Source organism: Saccopteryx bilineata, chromosome 4 (assembly GCF_036850765.1).
Source record: "Saccopteryx bilineata isolate mSacBil1 chromosome 4, mSacBil1_pri_phased_curated, whole genome shotgun sequence".
NCBI lineage: Eukaryota > Metazoa > Chordata > Mammalia > Chiroptera > Emballonuridae > Saccopteryx > Saccopteryx bilineata.
The window spans coordinates 246123053-246139207 of NC_089493.1; the positions used below are offsets into that span (position 1 = coordinate 246123053).

Genomic DNA, 16155 nt, shown 5'->3' on the forward strand with positions numbered 1-16155 from the left:
CAAAAAAAACAAGAAGTTTCTGTGGCCAGCGGTTAGAATATAGATCAAATGCGGCCAAGGTCAAAAGCTCAATCCCCAAGTGCTGGCTGTCTCCTGAGCTCAGTTTCTGGCAAGTTGATTTTACTTAACTCGGATTACCCCCAGCTTCAACCAGGTGTCCCACAGATGTGTGCTCTTGGCCACAGAAGGGGACTGGGTGAGAGTGTGGGAAATGAGCAGGCTCTGATCCATCATCAAGACTGGGAAAACAACCCAAAGTGAATGCTCTACTAATGGTGCGTGATACATACCACCTATGTACATGGAAGACGGTGTTACCCCCCAACATACACACACACTCTCTCTCTTTCATACTCATGCAGGCTGAGAGGTAGCTCATTTGATGCAAACATGAAACAAAAAACGAGCAGACGGAAGATAAAATAAAGACCCGTTATTTGGAAAAAGATTCATCATTCATTCATTCAACAAATTCTTGTTATGGAGGGCCTGGGATGTGTCAGGCAGTCACAGGTGTAGGTGCTGGAGGTACAGCATTGAAAAAAAACATTAAAATAGCTGTCCTTAAGGCATTATGTTTTAGTGGAAAACAAAATAAACTAAGACAACATATAGTTTTTTGGGCAGTATAAAGTGTTATGGAAAAAAATAAGGCAAGTCAGTGGGGTAGGAAGCGTTGAGGGAAAAGAATGAAGTAAATAAGGTGATTAGAAAAGGCTTCCCTGAGAAAGTGACCTTTGAGCAGAGACTAAGGAATGTGAGGAGCGCATCATGCAGCCATCTAGGAGGAAGACCCTTCCCAAGCCCTAAAAGAGCAAACGTAAAGGAGGGCACACCTGGCCTGGCCTATTCAGTATCCCCAAAGAGGAGTGGAGGTCAGAAAGGTGGGGATCCAAGCGCAGATCATGTGGGGTCACAAAGGGCAAAGGAAGGGCTTTGGCTTTTATTGGAATAAAGTGGGAAAGTATCTGAGCAGAAGTGATCTGATCTAGCTTAGAAGTTCACTTTGGCTACAGTGTGGAGAAAAGACTGTAGGGGGCCAAGAGCAAAACAGGAAGGCTAGCTGGGAGGCAGGTAAAGTAACCCAGCGGGGGACAGGGGCAGGGGCAGGGGAGGCACTGTGGCTTGACCAGTATGGGGTCCCAGGAGTGGAAGACCTTAAGGAAGTCTGCATGCATTCTGAGGGCGGGGCTAACAGCATTGCAGCAGCACTGGATGTGAACAGAGAAAGGATCAAGGAGTTTGGGCTTGAACAACTCAGGATGGAAATACTATGAAGAAGATTTTTTTTTTTGTATTTTTCCGAAGCTGGAAATGGGGAGGCAGTCAGACAGACTCCCGCATGCCCCCCGACTGGGATCCACCCGGCACGCCCACCAGGGGGCGATGCTCTGCCCCTCCAGGGCCTCCCTCGTTGCGACCAGAGCCACTCCAGCCCTGGGGCAGAGGCCAAGGAGCGAGAGGGGAAGAGAGAGACAGAGAGGAAGGAGAGGGGGAGGGGTGGAGAAGCAGATGGGCGCTTCTCCTGTGTGCCCTGGCCGGCAATCGAACCCGGGACTTCCGCACGCCAGGCCGACGCTCTACCACTGAGCCAACCGGCCAGGGCCTGAAGAAGATTTTTAAGAAAAGCATATTTTGGGGAGAAAGATCCAAAATTAGGTATTTATTTTTATTTTATTTTTGTATTTTTCTGAGGCTGGAAACGGGGAGAGACAGTCAGACAGACCCCCGAATGCGCCCGACCGGGATCCACCCAGCACGCCCACCAGGGGCGATGCTCTGCCCACCAGGGGGCGATGCTCTGCCCTCCGGGGCGTTGCTCTGCCGAGACCAGAGCCACTCCAGCGCCTGGGGCAGAGGCCAAGGAGCCATCCCCAGCGCCCGGGCCATCTTTGCTCCAATGGAGCCTTGGCTGCGGGAGGGGAAGAGAGAGACAGAGAGGAAAGGGGGGTGGAGAAGCAAATGGGCGCTTCTCTTATGTGCCCTGGCCGGAAATCGAACCCGGGTCCCCCGCACGCCAGGCCGACGCTCTACCGCTGAGCCAACCGGCCAGGGCCCCAAAATTAGGTATTTTAAACATATCAAGTTTGAGATGTCATACAGTTCCAAGAGTAGCTATTTACCCTATCGGCATTGAATATTTGAGAAAGACAGGAGAGAAGTCTGTGCTGAAGAGGTTATTGGAAACATCAGAGTCTTGATAGGTGTGTGTGTGTGTGTGTGTGTGTGTGTGTGTGTGTGTGTGTGTATTTTTCCAAAGTGAGAAGCGGGGAGGGGGGGGACAGCAGACAGACAGACTCCCAAATCCACCTGGTATCCACCCGGCATGCCCACCAAGGGGTGATGCTCAGCTCCTCTGGGGCACAGCTCCACTGCAACCAGAGCAATTCTAGCGCCTGGGCAAACTTTTGCTCCAATGGGGCCTCGGCTGCGGGAGGGGAAGAGAGAGACAGAGAGGAAGGAAAGGGTGAGGGGTGGAAAAGCAGATGGGCGCTTCTCCTGTGTGCCCTGGCCAGGAATCAAACCTGGGACTTCCACAAGCTGGGCAGACTCTCTACAGCTGAGCCAACTAACCAGGGCCAGAGCCTTGATAGTCTTCTCCATTAGCCTAATTATAATTATTCTAATAAAAAGTTTTACAATAAGTCATCTGCTTCACAAAGCAAGATACCCTAGTGTATATCCAAAGTCCCATTGCTGAGACATATCCTGAACTCCCTTCTCCCCTTGAGGTTTGTGCGGTGTGATATCTTATTTGCCCATTTCAGAGGGATTAAATGCCTCCCTCCCTTCCCTACCTTACCATATCCCCAAGAGGCAATCATGTGGTTGCCAGCAGAGAACAGCTCAGTTGCTCTAGCAGCACATTTAGGCAGATGAGAAAAGCCTTCACTCTGGAATAGAAATATCAGAGACAGCTTGGCTCCAAAGCATCCAGGGGCTGGGGGAGAAGACATGGATTTGGAAGGGCACAGCAGGACGCTTCCAGGCTTAACCTTTCCCGGGAAGTGTGAACACCCAGGGAACACCCACCCTGGGAGTTGGACAAATGTGTAAACCTTTTTGGGGGAGAGGGTGGAGGTGCACAGAGATACATGTAGGCTTTCCCAAGCTCTACCCTGCTGCAAATGGCAGATGCCTAATTAAAGTATTTGCAATTAGTTTGGCTTGTACAGTGATTTCTTCTGCAAACAAAAAAGATGGGAGAATGAATGTATTAGCTCTTGGCCATCTAGTTCTAAAAAAAACCCTTTTTCTCTTGTCATCATTCTTTTGTCCTGCTTAGAAAAGAACTGAACAACTATGTACACACAGTAAAGTATCTGACTTACCTCCTTGTTGAAAACAGTATTTTTCCTTCCTTTTCATATGGGAATGCAATTATCCAATTGCTTTTAAAGCAGGAGTATTTATTTTGAATTTAATGAAAGTTCTTAATTTGGGTGTCTTATTCTTATTCAATTAAGACAAGGCTTCCTAATTCTTGCTACCCTTCTGATTCAACACACTTGGCAATGTTATCTGCCTACTCAGAATGCAAATGCTATATTTTATTAATGAGGGGGAAAGCATTTACTAGACTGAAAGAACTTGAGGGGTGTATGTTTGTGTGTTTGTCTTTGTGTGTGTAAATAGAGTTGCACTTACTGCCACTTTATAATAACCACATACTTGAAGGCATAGATTTTTTTTCACTGTAGAAAAAAGCAGGTCCATTCTACATGGAGAAACGTGAACCACGTGTGACTGTTTCATTCATTCACTTATTCTTCAACATTCAGTTGAGTTTCCACACTGGTTCTTATGAATTTTTAACCTACATATTTAAATTTAGATGTTCTATCCAGTAAGTATACTCTGAAGAGGGCTCCAGAGATAAAGATTTTGGGTGTCTACTGAACATTTACATATGTGGATTATAAGCTTTATTGAGAATGTGGCCCATCTCTAAAGGGTGATAACTGCAAAACGTAAGTTTGGGAAGATTTTCATAAATAAGAAACATGAACACAAACATTGCAAATAAGAAACATGAACTAGAATGCATCTTTATATCGAGTTGGAAAAAGACATAACACAAAAATGAGGTTTTATATCTAACATTCATTCTTTTCTAATTTCAAGTTGGTTTGCAAGGTGCCTCATTCAAGAATGTCCTAAAACCAGAATATTAATAGAGTGGAGGTTACTCAAGATTCAAATAAAAGTGACCAACATAAACAAGCATAGGTAAACCAAATTCAAATAGTGCAATTATTTTTTAACAGATAGTTTAGGTTAATAGGTGGAGACACGGTTCTGCCACTGTATTTAAGGTTAGGTTAATAATTAACTTTGGTGCCTGGAGTAGTTTAATCAAAGCTTACTGTAAATCATAAAACTGCTCCATGCAGACTAAACAGGGTATTAAAAAAACATTAAAAAATGCTTATACTCTTGACCTTTGGTAGCCAACTGGATAAAGTGTAAAAAAGTAACATTTTTCTTCAGAATTGAGCACAGACATCTTTACTTCTATGAGAAAACAAAACAAAAAAAACCCCAAAGGATTTATGTATCTGAAACCAACAGTCTCCCTCTGCCACCAGTGGCAAACCATGGACTTAACGTCCAAGATAAGATACATGTTGGTAGGAAAACTGACAATTATCAGGATTAGAGAAAGGCAAGGCAAAGGCATTCGCCCTTCCTATTCGGAAAAGACTTTAAAAACCCGCGCTGGGGGGCATTAAACAGCTTTCATGAGACCTGCTGGTAGGATACTGCAACTGGTTTAAACATCTTTTCTGAGTTGAAGCAAAAAAAAAAAAAAAGTTGTGCGTACAAGTGTGAGAACGTGTGTCGTGCGCGCCTCTGTTTTGAAACCTTTCACGGACCACATTCAGTATCAACTTGATTTCCATTCAGCAAAAGCAGAGATCGTTCCCACTCAAAGCAGCCACATTTCTCCCAAGGACGGAAGCCGAAGGGTCGGAGGGTCTGCCCGCTGCAATATAGGCCGGAGGCCGCCCCTTCAAATGCTTGCTTTGACTGTGAAGACAAAGGTTCCAACCCCGTTCCAAGAACGTCAGGCTACCTGCTCTGTTCCTATCTAGACAGCCGTGGACTGGAAAACCGCGCGGGGCGCAGGAGGCTGGGGATGGTACTTGCAAGGCAGCTAGCCCTGGCGAATGCCCACACGCACTTGTGCGCCAGCCCGATGGCCACAGTGGCCGCATCAGCGTCCCGAGTCCTGACCCTGAACTTCCCTTTCTCTACAGCTTGAGAAACTGGTCCTGCAAGTGCAACGCTGGGACCCCAACCAAGCGGACTGTTGGCTTGGGGGCGCCACTGTCCGACGGGCCCACATTTAGCTACTAGCCGCACCCAGGGCCTTGAACCCGCTTCCCTTGGGGTAAGGTTTCTCGCAGGCCACACGATGAACCCCAATTCTGTCATGACTGCTGCCCCTGACTTTCAGAGAAACTTTCCAGAAGCGTCTGGTCGTGTGACCCGTGCTAAGAAAGGAGGAGGAGGCTCTGGGCTGAGGGGCGGAGAGGGAGCGGGAAAGACAGCAGAGTCTTGTTTCCTTTCTTAACACCCACAAGCTCCCTGGCTCCCCTGTACCGCTCGTGTCGTGGAGAGAGGGAGCGGACGGCAGGCAGGATCCTGCTTTGCACAGGGGAGAGCTGAGGAGAAAAGTGGGGAGCCTGAGGAAGAGGCACCTCCCACCCCAGCATGTACAGGCGGGGTGGGTGGGCATTGTCGGGCTGCTCCTGAGGGCCCCGCTGCCCGCGAGGCAGCGCTCTAGGGCGCAGCTAGTATTTCGGACAGCCAGAACCTGGGGCTGGGGCAGAGCCCTTGTCTGGGTAGCAAGCACTGGGCTATCACTTGCCAGGTCTTCCCACCCTTCCACCTCCAGGAAACCTCCTTCCAGAGAGGGACCTCGTAGATTATGAAGGGGCGGAGGGCACCAGCCCGGAGCGGTGGGTTCTTGAGAGGGACAACGCAGCCGCGCGACAGACACTGTCCTCACCTGCCCCGGAGCTGCGACGAGCGATGGGGCCCAGGACGGGGACGTCGCACACCACAAAAAGACCGCTTCTGGGCACACATTCGAGCAAACAAAGCTCGGAACCTCTGGTGCCAGCGGCCGCGGGAACCGAGATGTCACCAAGTGGCAGGGCGCGCGGGTGCCAGGGCCATTACAAGTTTCCAGCTCTTCACAGAGCCCAGTCCAGACTCCCCGCGGAAAACAAAAGATTCCCTTCGCTTTCCCACTGTCTCCGCGGAATCCATTCTCCCACCTCCCTAGAACCCAAACCTAGTAGTGCTGGGCGAAAACAGCGCTCTGCTACCCAACCTCGTTCAGCCCTCGAGGGCAGAATCTCTTTCCCAGCTTTCGCACCAGAACAGGGCGCTTCCTAGAATTGCACCCTCACGGGGTCTCTCTGCTCCTTGCTGGCCCAAAAGTGAGGACGAGCCCCGGGTCCTGCACACATATCTCCGGGCCAGACAGCCATCCGCGCGGTCGCGGACCCGGGCGGCGCCGGGCGTGTGCGCAGCGCGGGTAGGGAAGCCCGCAACACAGAGCCCGGCGGTCTCTGGGACTCAGTCAGGGCAGAGAGGAGCAGCCAGCAAGGCTCACGAGTGTTCCCCCAAGGCCGGCCAAAGCTCAAGGGACACACACGAGACAAAATAAAACGCAAGCACCACAAAGCAGCCAGCGCCCGTCGGCCGCGGCTCCAACACCCGCGAGCTGGAGCCGAGCCGCCCGGGAGGTGGAGCGCGCTGGGGCGCCCCAGCCATACCTTTTCGGTGCATCGACGGGTAGGCGGCCTGGGCTCGGAGCGGGCTGGTACAGCGTGTATCCCATTTAGTAATCCATTATCGAGGGGATCTCTCCGGGCCGCGAGCTGCGCTCTCTCCTTCGCAAGCCTTTGTCATTCCTACATGTGTGCTTGTCGCTTTGGGGATAACAGTCGCGGCGACTACTTTCTGGGATGCAAATGCTCTGTGTTCATCTCCAATGACAGGCAGAGAAAGGGAGAAGAAAAAAGAAAAAAGAAAAAACCAACAAGGAGTAAATGTTCAAGAAACTCTTCTCCAAATCCAAATTCCACTTGGATTCCACTCCAGTGAGTCCCTTCGGTAGTATCTGCGCCGATTAACAAGTCATTTCAGGGTGGGGGGCGGGGTGGGGGCTGGGGCAGGGGGTGCACCCTCGAGCCCGTTCAGCGACCGGGAGCGCTGTGCTGCCGGTGTGGCGATGCTGGCCGCTGCGGCCGCTCCTAAGCGGACATCGCGGTCGGTCAGCCCCGGGGGAAAGCGCTGCTGCTGTGTCCCGAGCGCCTGGGCAGCCAAGTGCGCGGGGAGCAGAGTTGGCTGCAGCCTCACCCGGTGCCGCTTGCTACTCCTCTGTCAACCCAGAGGCCGCCGCTCCCGGGCGGAGCCAAGTCCCGGACTGGATTACGCACAGCGGACTCTCCTGCAACCCGCCTTCTTTGGCTGGCGTCTTGTCGGACCCAAAGGAGAGCTGTAGTGTTGAGTGTGAATTCGACTGAGCAAGACGTTGAGAGAGAACCTACTCAGTGTGGCGGCAGGTGGAGCCTTGGACTGACTAGCCAATGAAGCTTCCTTCCACTGCGATTCCTGGCCCTACCGCGCGCAGGGCGAAGGTCCGGGAGGGGGCGACTCCAGCCGGAGCCCAGCCCTTGCCTTCCCCACCCCGTGCATCTGCTCTAGCAAGGAAAAAAAAAAAAAAAATCCCGGACAGCATTGCTGAGTCCTGCCAAATCAGAAAAATAAATAAAAATAGACGTAGTATAGAAGCGAGTTACAGAGAAAGGATCTATTCATCGATTTTCTTAAATGGAAAAGTTTTAAAGCATGAGGATAAGTGAACGGCAAGCCTTTCTAATTCTGATTACTGTATCAAGAAGTAGATTGCAGAAGTGATGGATGCTCTACGCACCCGGATGAATTGGACCGAAGCCGGCGCGGTTAAAAATACACTTCCAAAGTATGAAAACAACTATGAGTGAACGCACACACAACACGTTAATAAAGCATGTTAAGTAAGCAAATAAACCATAGTACAAAGAATGGTGTTAACGATGATGTTTTAAAATTTAGAAAATGCATAGACTGTTTTTAGAAATAAAGTTCAGAAATAAGCCGCAAACAATGCCAATGAGAACCAAATCGCAACTTCTTCTAAGGCACTATTGTTATGTGATCACACGAAGAATAGCAGACACAGCCTTCCGCCATCGCTTGAAGTTTCATTCGCCAAAAAAAGCCTTGCTATTACAGGCTTTTGCCAACTGTTCGGGCCACACCAAGTCCCGCAAACGCGGCCGTTGCGCGCTCCCTGCCGCGCCCACTCGCGATGCAAACAACTGCGCGCCTTGCCGGACGCTTCCCAAGTGGGCTTCGCAGACAGCGCGGGCGGTACCCCATGGCCTTTTAAGACAGTAACACTGGGCCGCCAAGCAGTTCTTGAAAACAGTTACTAGTCACGGGATCGGACTAGAAAAGCACTGGGAGGGTGCTTGGGGTCTCATTCACCCTTAGTCCAAGTGCCCTCAAATGCATTAGAAATTGTACCTGTTCCCTCATTGGGGCTAGGGTCACTAAAACGTGCCCGTTCCCTTTTTTTGCGGGTCCGGCTGGGAACCCAAATTCCGTACAAACATCTACTTGGAAAGACTCACGGAGAATAAGTGCACACGCAATAACATCATACATGTATATAGGTGTTTTTTTCCACAAACCACCTGGAAAATGGGGAAGTGAGTCAGTCTCTGCTGTTCGCCAGACTTGCCAGCAGGGGCCGCTACCCCCACCTTTCCGAAGCAAAAGCAGCTACAAATTCGGGGTAGCGGGAGGCGGGGGGAGGCGGGGGGCGGCCTTGGGTGCGCGCGCAGCCCTCGTGACCGGCAGGGCTGGCTCCGGGAGGACCCTGCGGCGTGGGGCTCCGCGGGCTTGGCTTTGCTCTCGCGTGGCAGCGATGCGGGCCGGCTCCCGGAGGTCTTTCTCCATTGCGGTTGGGACCCGAGGAAGGGCGTTGGCGGCCCGGGACAGCTCCATTCTCAGTCCCTCTATTTAACGCCCTGGTGATGGCAGGGCCAATGCGAGCCGGTTTCGGAGTTCCTCCTTGAGCCCCTGGCGTGGTCCCGAGGCCGGAGGGTCATCGCAGTTCCCGAAAGGCACCTCTACCCCGCCCAGGTCGCCGAGGCCTCTTATTCACTCTGCCGCTGATTTACATGCTAATTGTGTCTGGGAAAAGTTCTTTAATTGGCAGAATTAGGCAGAGCAAACGAATAGTTTCGCAGACTGAACCAAATTAATTCAGAGTTTAGCTTCTTCCCTTGGAGAAACAAACAATTAAACTGTCTTGTTTGCTTTATGGATATATTGGAAATGCCCCACATCGAGTTTCAGGATATGTTTTTAAAGGGAAATTATTTTCATTAATAGTTGCCTGTTTAATTTCCAGGAACGCTAAACCAAGAGGCACGAAATTAAATTTACCTAATTTAAAATTATAGAATACAAGAAGAAAAGAATGAGGTAACTTCCACATGGCTGAGAAATACCACCCAGAATCTTCCTGGCAGTTCCTAGATCCTAAAGTCTCAGCATCCAATTAGGCGCCCATCTCCTGACCAGGTGAGACTTCACCTCCACCCCACCTGCCTGCGAGAGGAGCGATGGCTCTGAGAGCTGGAAAAGGGGGGGGGGGGGAGGGGCACCTGTGCGTCCTTCCCTGAAGCCCTCAGGGGTGCATCTGTGGGGAATAGGCTGAGGAAACCTCGTGCTGCCATTTCTCCTGTGTATCTCAGCCCAACTTCCAGAAGCCTGCCTTAACTTTTCAGTAAAACTGCTGCCCCTCCAAAGCTTTAAGTGTGAGATCTACCCTGCCTCTTAGGGGAAGGAAAGCCAATGGGAGTTAAAGAATCACAGACTGTTAAAACTAGAAGGAGACTGAGACTGCTTTGTAGTTAAGTAGCATGAAGTGGAGTGAGGAAGACCTTGGTCTCTGGAGGCCAGCTGTGGTTATATAACTTACTATATAGTTGGTGACCTTAGGCAAGTCATTTGTCTCTCTGGAGCCCCTGTAGCAGGGGTCCCCAAACTACGGCCCGCGGGCCACATGCGGTCCCCTGAGTCCATTTATCTGGCCCCCGTTGCACTTCCGGAAGGGGCACCTCTTTCATTGATGGTCAGTGAGAGGAGCATAGTTCCCATTGAAATACTGGTCAGTTTGTTGATTTAAATTTACTTGTTCTTTATTTTAAATATTGTATTTGCTCCCATTTTGTTTTTTTACTTTAAAATAAGATTTGTGCAGTGTGCATAGGGATTTGTTCATAGTTTTTTTTATAGTCCAGCCCTCCAATGGTCTGAGGGACAGTGAACTGGCCCCCTGTGTAAAAAGTTTGGGGACCCCTGCCCTGTAGACTCAGCCTTAAATGGAGATTCTTGTAGTCCTCATTCCCAAGGATTATGTGAATTAAATGAGATAGTGGATGTAAACCACAAGTCTAGGGCCTGCTCTGTAAAAGTTAACTAGCATCATTGTCATGTTGCCATCCCCCACATCAATCCTACCACCACATTTTATAGGAGTCAGATGGAGGCACAGAGAAAAGACGCAGTTTACCTTTTGGCCAGCGTGGAGAGCTACCCATAACACTTCCTCTTTAATAAATGCTTGTCAAACAAGCATTTATTTAAAATAATGCTTGGAAAAAATATGGAGGAAGATTACATAGAAAGGTCAAGTCACCCAGGATCTTCTTAAAGAGCACATCTAGCTGTCTGTTTGGAACCCCTGCTTTAAAACAAAAGGGAGTGGTGAGCTTGGGAGGGGAAGGGTCTTCTGGTACTTATACAGAACTCTTTGTAAGTATGAGTTCCTGGGGGACATTTGGGGAGTTCGGTTTGTACATCAGGCCATTTTCAATCCTAATCAAGAAATGTCTCCTCATCTACAATCCCTTGTTCCCAGTTCACTTCACTTCTTTGTCTTAAATCTGTGGTTTTAAAATTCATTTGCACATTAGAATTGCTGGGGAGCAGTAAGTGGCACAAATCCCCGGGCTTCAGAGATTCTGATTTATCAGTCTGGGGTGGGACCTGGGCAAGGGCATTTTTTACAGCTCCCTGGATGATTGTAGTGTGTAGCCAAGGGTGAGAACCACTGTCACAATAAATCCAGGCTATGCTCTCAAACGCTGATTTTCCCTAGCTTTTCCTGGTGTGACTCATTTTCCCTCTTGCCTGGTTATGCCAGCACTGGGAAGTGAGGTCAGTGCCTTTGCTTCTCAGACCATTCCTCCTTCTCAAAAAGTCCCAAACCTTTGGAGGTTGTGTCCTACAAATACTTTGGTGCTATTATCCACAGACCTTATTTTTACCCCATTGTTCAAAGACTTAGCACCAGGCTTACTGTCCTTTTACGTGTTCCACCACTTGTCACCATTCATGGAAGTGTTAGCACCAGTGGTAGAATTCAATTGGATTGTGCCTGTTCAGCAGAGCTGATACCTAATTTTTTGTTGAGTTTGGCAAACTGGTTGTTAAAATGGCACTTGTAATCAGGGTTCTCTCTTAGGTGGGCACCTGGGCAATCACCCAATGTGGAAATCACAAATTTACATTCCTTATCCTTTTTTATTTTATTTATTTTTTTTTTTTTTGAAGTGAGAAGCAAGGGGGAGACAGACAGACAGATTCCTGCATGCACCTGACTGGGATCCACCCGGCATGTCCACCAGGGGTGATGCTCTGCCCATCTGGGGTGTTGCTCTGCTGCAATTAGAGCCATTCTAGCGCCTGAGGCAGAGGCCACAGAGCCATCCTCAGCACCCGGGCCAACTTTACTCCAATGGAGCCTTGGCTGTGGGAGGGGAAGAGAGAGATAGAGAGAAAAGAGAGGGAGGAGGGGGGAGAAGCAGATGGGCACTTCTCCTGTGTGCCCTGGCCGGGAATCGAACCTGGGACTTCCACACACCAGGCTGATGCTCTACCGCTAAGCTAACTGGCCAGGGCCTCCTTACTCTTTTTTAATGTTCATCTGTGTAACTGCATATTCTAAGCGTCCATAGTAATGTTCATTCCATTCATGGGTGAAAAAAATTGCAAATGAGGATGTCACAAAGCAATATGGAAATACCTTAAATAATAGTTTTATATTATTTAATATTTTTTCATTAATAATTTAAAACTCTTATAATCTAGTTTTATGTACCTCTTTTATTGTTCTTATTTAAGTATTAAATGCATGAAATAATAAACTATCTTTTGGTATATCATTTTTTCATACTTAAAATGGTCATTAGGGCAGAGAACCGATTGTTAAATTATTTGAATCCCAACACAGGTTAGCATCCACCTAAACCACCAACCCTCTGCTTCTCAGTATCCCTTTGCCCTCGCCTACACTGTCTGTTTCCCTCACTCACCTCAGCCCCCTTCCCCAAGGGCTTCCTGCTAATCCTTATTAATCAGAAAGCCTCCAGCTTCTAAATCACTAACTTCCGTCCCACTCCCTGTCACAGCTTCCTCATCCTGCTTGCTCCTTAGGCATCCTCTGCACTCTGCTTTCACGAAGCCCTCCAAGCCACAGGTCCTGCCAGTCTCTCTCCATCCATCTCCGTCCTTCTCTCATTCCCCTCTGTCCAGTACAGCTTCATAATAACAATCTCTCTCTAGCAAACACTTTCAACTCCGTAGCTCCTCTGTCTTTTGGTTTGGACCATCTGACTAAAAACCAGTCCTGAATTATATTAAATATCAGCATTCTCTGTCCTTGCATTGGGCAGATGAAACTCACTAGAAAAAAAGTTTAAAGCACACATCCAAGCAGAGGTTACACTCAGTTTTTCACCTCAGTTGGACCCTCAGCACCGTCCCATGTTAGGTTCGGGTCCAATGCCCCTACCAAAAGCCTCAACTAGCCAGGTTGAACTTTAGGTGACCCGATGCAGGACAGTTCCCATAACTCCACCTGCGCAATCCTGATTGATATCTTACCTCCTCCTGACCCTGGGATATCCTGCCAGTTAGTCACCTCCCATTACTTATGCGAACGTTCTGTTACTTAGTCAGCACCACCCTCCCTCCCATTAACTGCCACAGGTTACAGAAGTTCTCCCCCTGCAGCAAGAAATACACCCAAACTCAGTCCTACATAGGATGAGGCTTTTAATCCTCTCACTGCTAATGTCACTAGGGTCTCAGCCCACCTGTTCGTAGACGCATACACAAATTTACTTATTTCTTTTTTAAGTGAGAGGAGGGGTGTTGGGCAGATAAAATGTATTATGCTCACTTTGTTAAAGATGGCGCTGCCCACGTGGAGGCCATTGCCCAGGTGATATTATTGTTTGTCTCTGTGGTCTGTGAGCAGGCAGGATTCTTGTAGCCTGGGGCTTGGTTTTAGGATTAAGCCTTTCCCACCCTTTTTGATGTGGGTTGGTGCAATCCCATCATGCCTCAGAGAATTGACTTTGTATCAGAGACTTCCCTATTTTGTATATTGGATTAAAGGTTATGAATCTACACTATAAAATGGGGGCAGAACAGGAGCTTGCTCTGTTGGTTCCTAAGATTAGCATTAGAGAGCAGAGCAGAGAAAGGCCACATGGAGGAGGCCAGGAGAAGCAGCCAAGATGGCGGAGTATTGAGTGAGAAGCCAGTTTGTGGAGGGAGAAGGAAAGAGATGGGGAACAGAGGAGAATAGATCTGGTGAGCTAGAAACCTTTGATTCTAGGAAACTCGGATAAGTCAGTAGCTTTGTGAGCACTGAATGTGAGTGGGTTTTGGAGCCCAGTGTGTGTTTTTACTTGCCTGCTGGGTGCAAGCTAGGATTAAAGATGATGGCCCACCAGTTTTTGGCTCCATTGTTTCTTTACCGACTATTCGAACCCGATGCGAACCTGCATGGGCCAGGTGGCTGTGATAGTGGCCTTGGATACTGGCTTTACAAGGGGAGATAGAGAGACAGGCTTCTACATGTGCCCGACCAGGATCCACCCGGCAACCCCTGTCTGGGACCGATGCTCAAATCAACCTAGCCATCCTCAGTGCCCAGGGCCAGTGCTTGAACCAATTGAGCCACCAGCTGCAAAAGAGGAAGAGAGAGAAGAGGTACCAAGAGGGGAAGAAAAGCAGATGGTCATTCCTCATGTGTGCCCTGACTGGGGATCAAACCCAGGACTCCTGCACACTGGCCCAATGCTGTATTTACTGGGCCAACTGGCCAGGACTGCTAAACTTCTTAAAAAACTTATCAGGCCTTGTGTGTCCCTGCTTTGGTGACCTAACATCGCATGATCATCTTCCCTTTCTCTCAGTCTCTAACCTTTTTCCCTTTAACCAGATGTTTTGCAGTCTGTGCCCACTGCTTCCCTGAAAAAAAGTCTATCAGATGGGAATGTTTTGCTTTTGTATTCATTGCTCCCTACATATCTGTATGGTGGGGGAGGAGCCCTCTTCCCACCAGACAACTCTGTCCACCTGCTCATTTACACATTCTTAGAAATTCTGTCCTGTTGTGACCACCCTCCCTCCTGTATGTCCCCATCAGCGTGTAAAGAAACTTCAGTCTCTCACATCTTACAATGGATCCGCTGTTGCTTTCAGGCTACCTTGCTCTCCTCTCTTCACAGCCAAAGAGCCCCACAGATTGTTGACAAGCACCACTGCCACTTCCACCTCTCCCGGCTCCTCATTCCTGTCTGCCTTCTGTTCCCAGTCTCCAGCGACAAGGCTCTTGTTAAATCTTCAGTGACATTCATGACAGTCAATCTGGTGGACATCTTAAAGTTTTTATTTTATTTGAATTCTCAGGCACAATGAACACAACCATTCCTTCCCCTTTGACCTCTACTCTTTGCTTTTGACTTCTGAACACATCACTGTCTCCTCGTCCACCTCCTGCCTCTCGCCCTTTTTTGACTTTGCTTTTCATTTGAGGAAATTGAAAGAGTCAGACATTTTCAAAGAATAATATAACATTATTTCAATCTTCACCCCCCAGAATTAGCAAGCTGTTAATGTTTTGTCACATTTGTTTCCTGTTTTTATTCCAAGCAATAAAACATAATGTATAAAGCTCAACTTCCTTATAACCAACATTGTCTTTGCATTCCTATCCACTTCTTCATAGGTAACACTACTATGAGTTTTCTGTGCACCTTTATAGTTCGTTTTCTATACTTTTATATATACCATATGTTCCTAGAACCAATATAGAGCAACATGTTTGGTAAGTTGTTTTTTTTTTGTTTTTTGAGTTTTTACCCCAAAATTAAACATAAAATTCTGTTTACTCTTCCCTTCCAATTCATTCTCCAAGTTGTAGTTAAAGTGACTTTTGAAAGATATATATCTGACTACATGCACCTGCTTGAAACACCTCGGCACCCGTTGGGGGGTTTTGACCTTCACAGCTGTGCCTGATTTGGTTCTGGTTCTGGCCTGTCTTTTTGGTGTCATCTCTCTGCCATGCTTCTCTCTGCAGCATTGCAGGGATTGAAGTTCCATGCTGCTTTGTAACTGCAGGCCTGCCCGTGTGCTTCTGCCTTGAGCACTGACCTCTTCCCCTCTCACCTCTCTACCTAGCTAACTCCCATTCATCCTTTAAATTTTAGCCTAAATGTTCCTTCCTCAAGAAAGATGTCCTTGATACTTCAGAATATGTTAAACCCCCTCCATTATGTATTCTCAAAATACCCTACCAAATTAGTTCGTGTGTCACAGCTAGAGTTAATTTTCAGTGCAGTTATTTCTCTTTCCTGTTAGATCCGGGGCTCTTTGAGTCCTGGGAATACATCTCTTTTGTTTCTCTTGTATGTCTGATACCTAGCAGAGAGGGAGAGCTTGGAAGATAAAAGACAGGATGGGTTAGAGAAAGCAGTGAGTTCTTTTTTAAGAAAAAGTACTTTTTCAAGTAGGGAAAAAATAGATTTTTGAATGGGATAGGGCTATTTAAAAAAGGGAAAGAAAAAAAAAAACACTAGACAGTTATTTTAAGATTCCAGTTTTAAAGATGAACAAAATCTAGGCTTTCCCCCAACATAGGACTTCCAGTATACAGTGTCTAATTTGTTTATTGAATGAGGAAATAAGAATTTACAGATGTAAGTGATGAGTAAAGACTAC

The 16155-nt window shown here is 48.1% G+C and overlaps 1 protein-coding gene across 6 annotated transcripts in view; it reads right to left on the bottom strand.

Annotated features, from left to right (window-relative positions):
- SEMA6A (semaphorin 6A) overlaps positions 1–7612 on the bottom strand; it is a 132664-nt gene extending 125052 nt beyond the window's left edge. For 5 of the 6 annotated variants that reach the window (XM_066274135.1, XM_066274130.1, XM_066274132.1 and 2 more), the window contains exon 1: positions 6792–7611. The gene's annotated coding sequence lies outside the window, so the exon portion shown is untranslated. Of the gene's footprint in view, positions 1–6791 lie in introns of all 6 variants that reach the window. The other variant, XM_066274138.1, reaches the window with a different exon arrangement.
- Positions 7613–16155: the final 8543 nt, after the last annotated feature.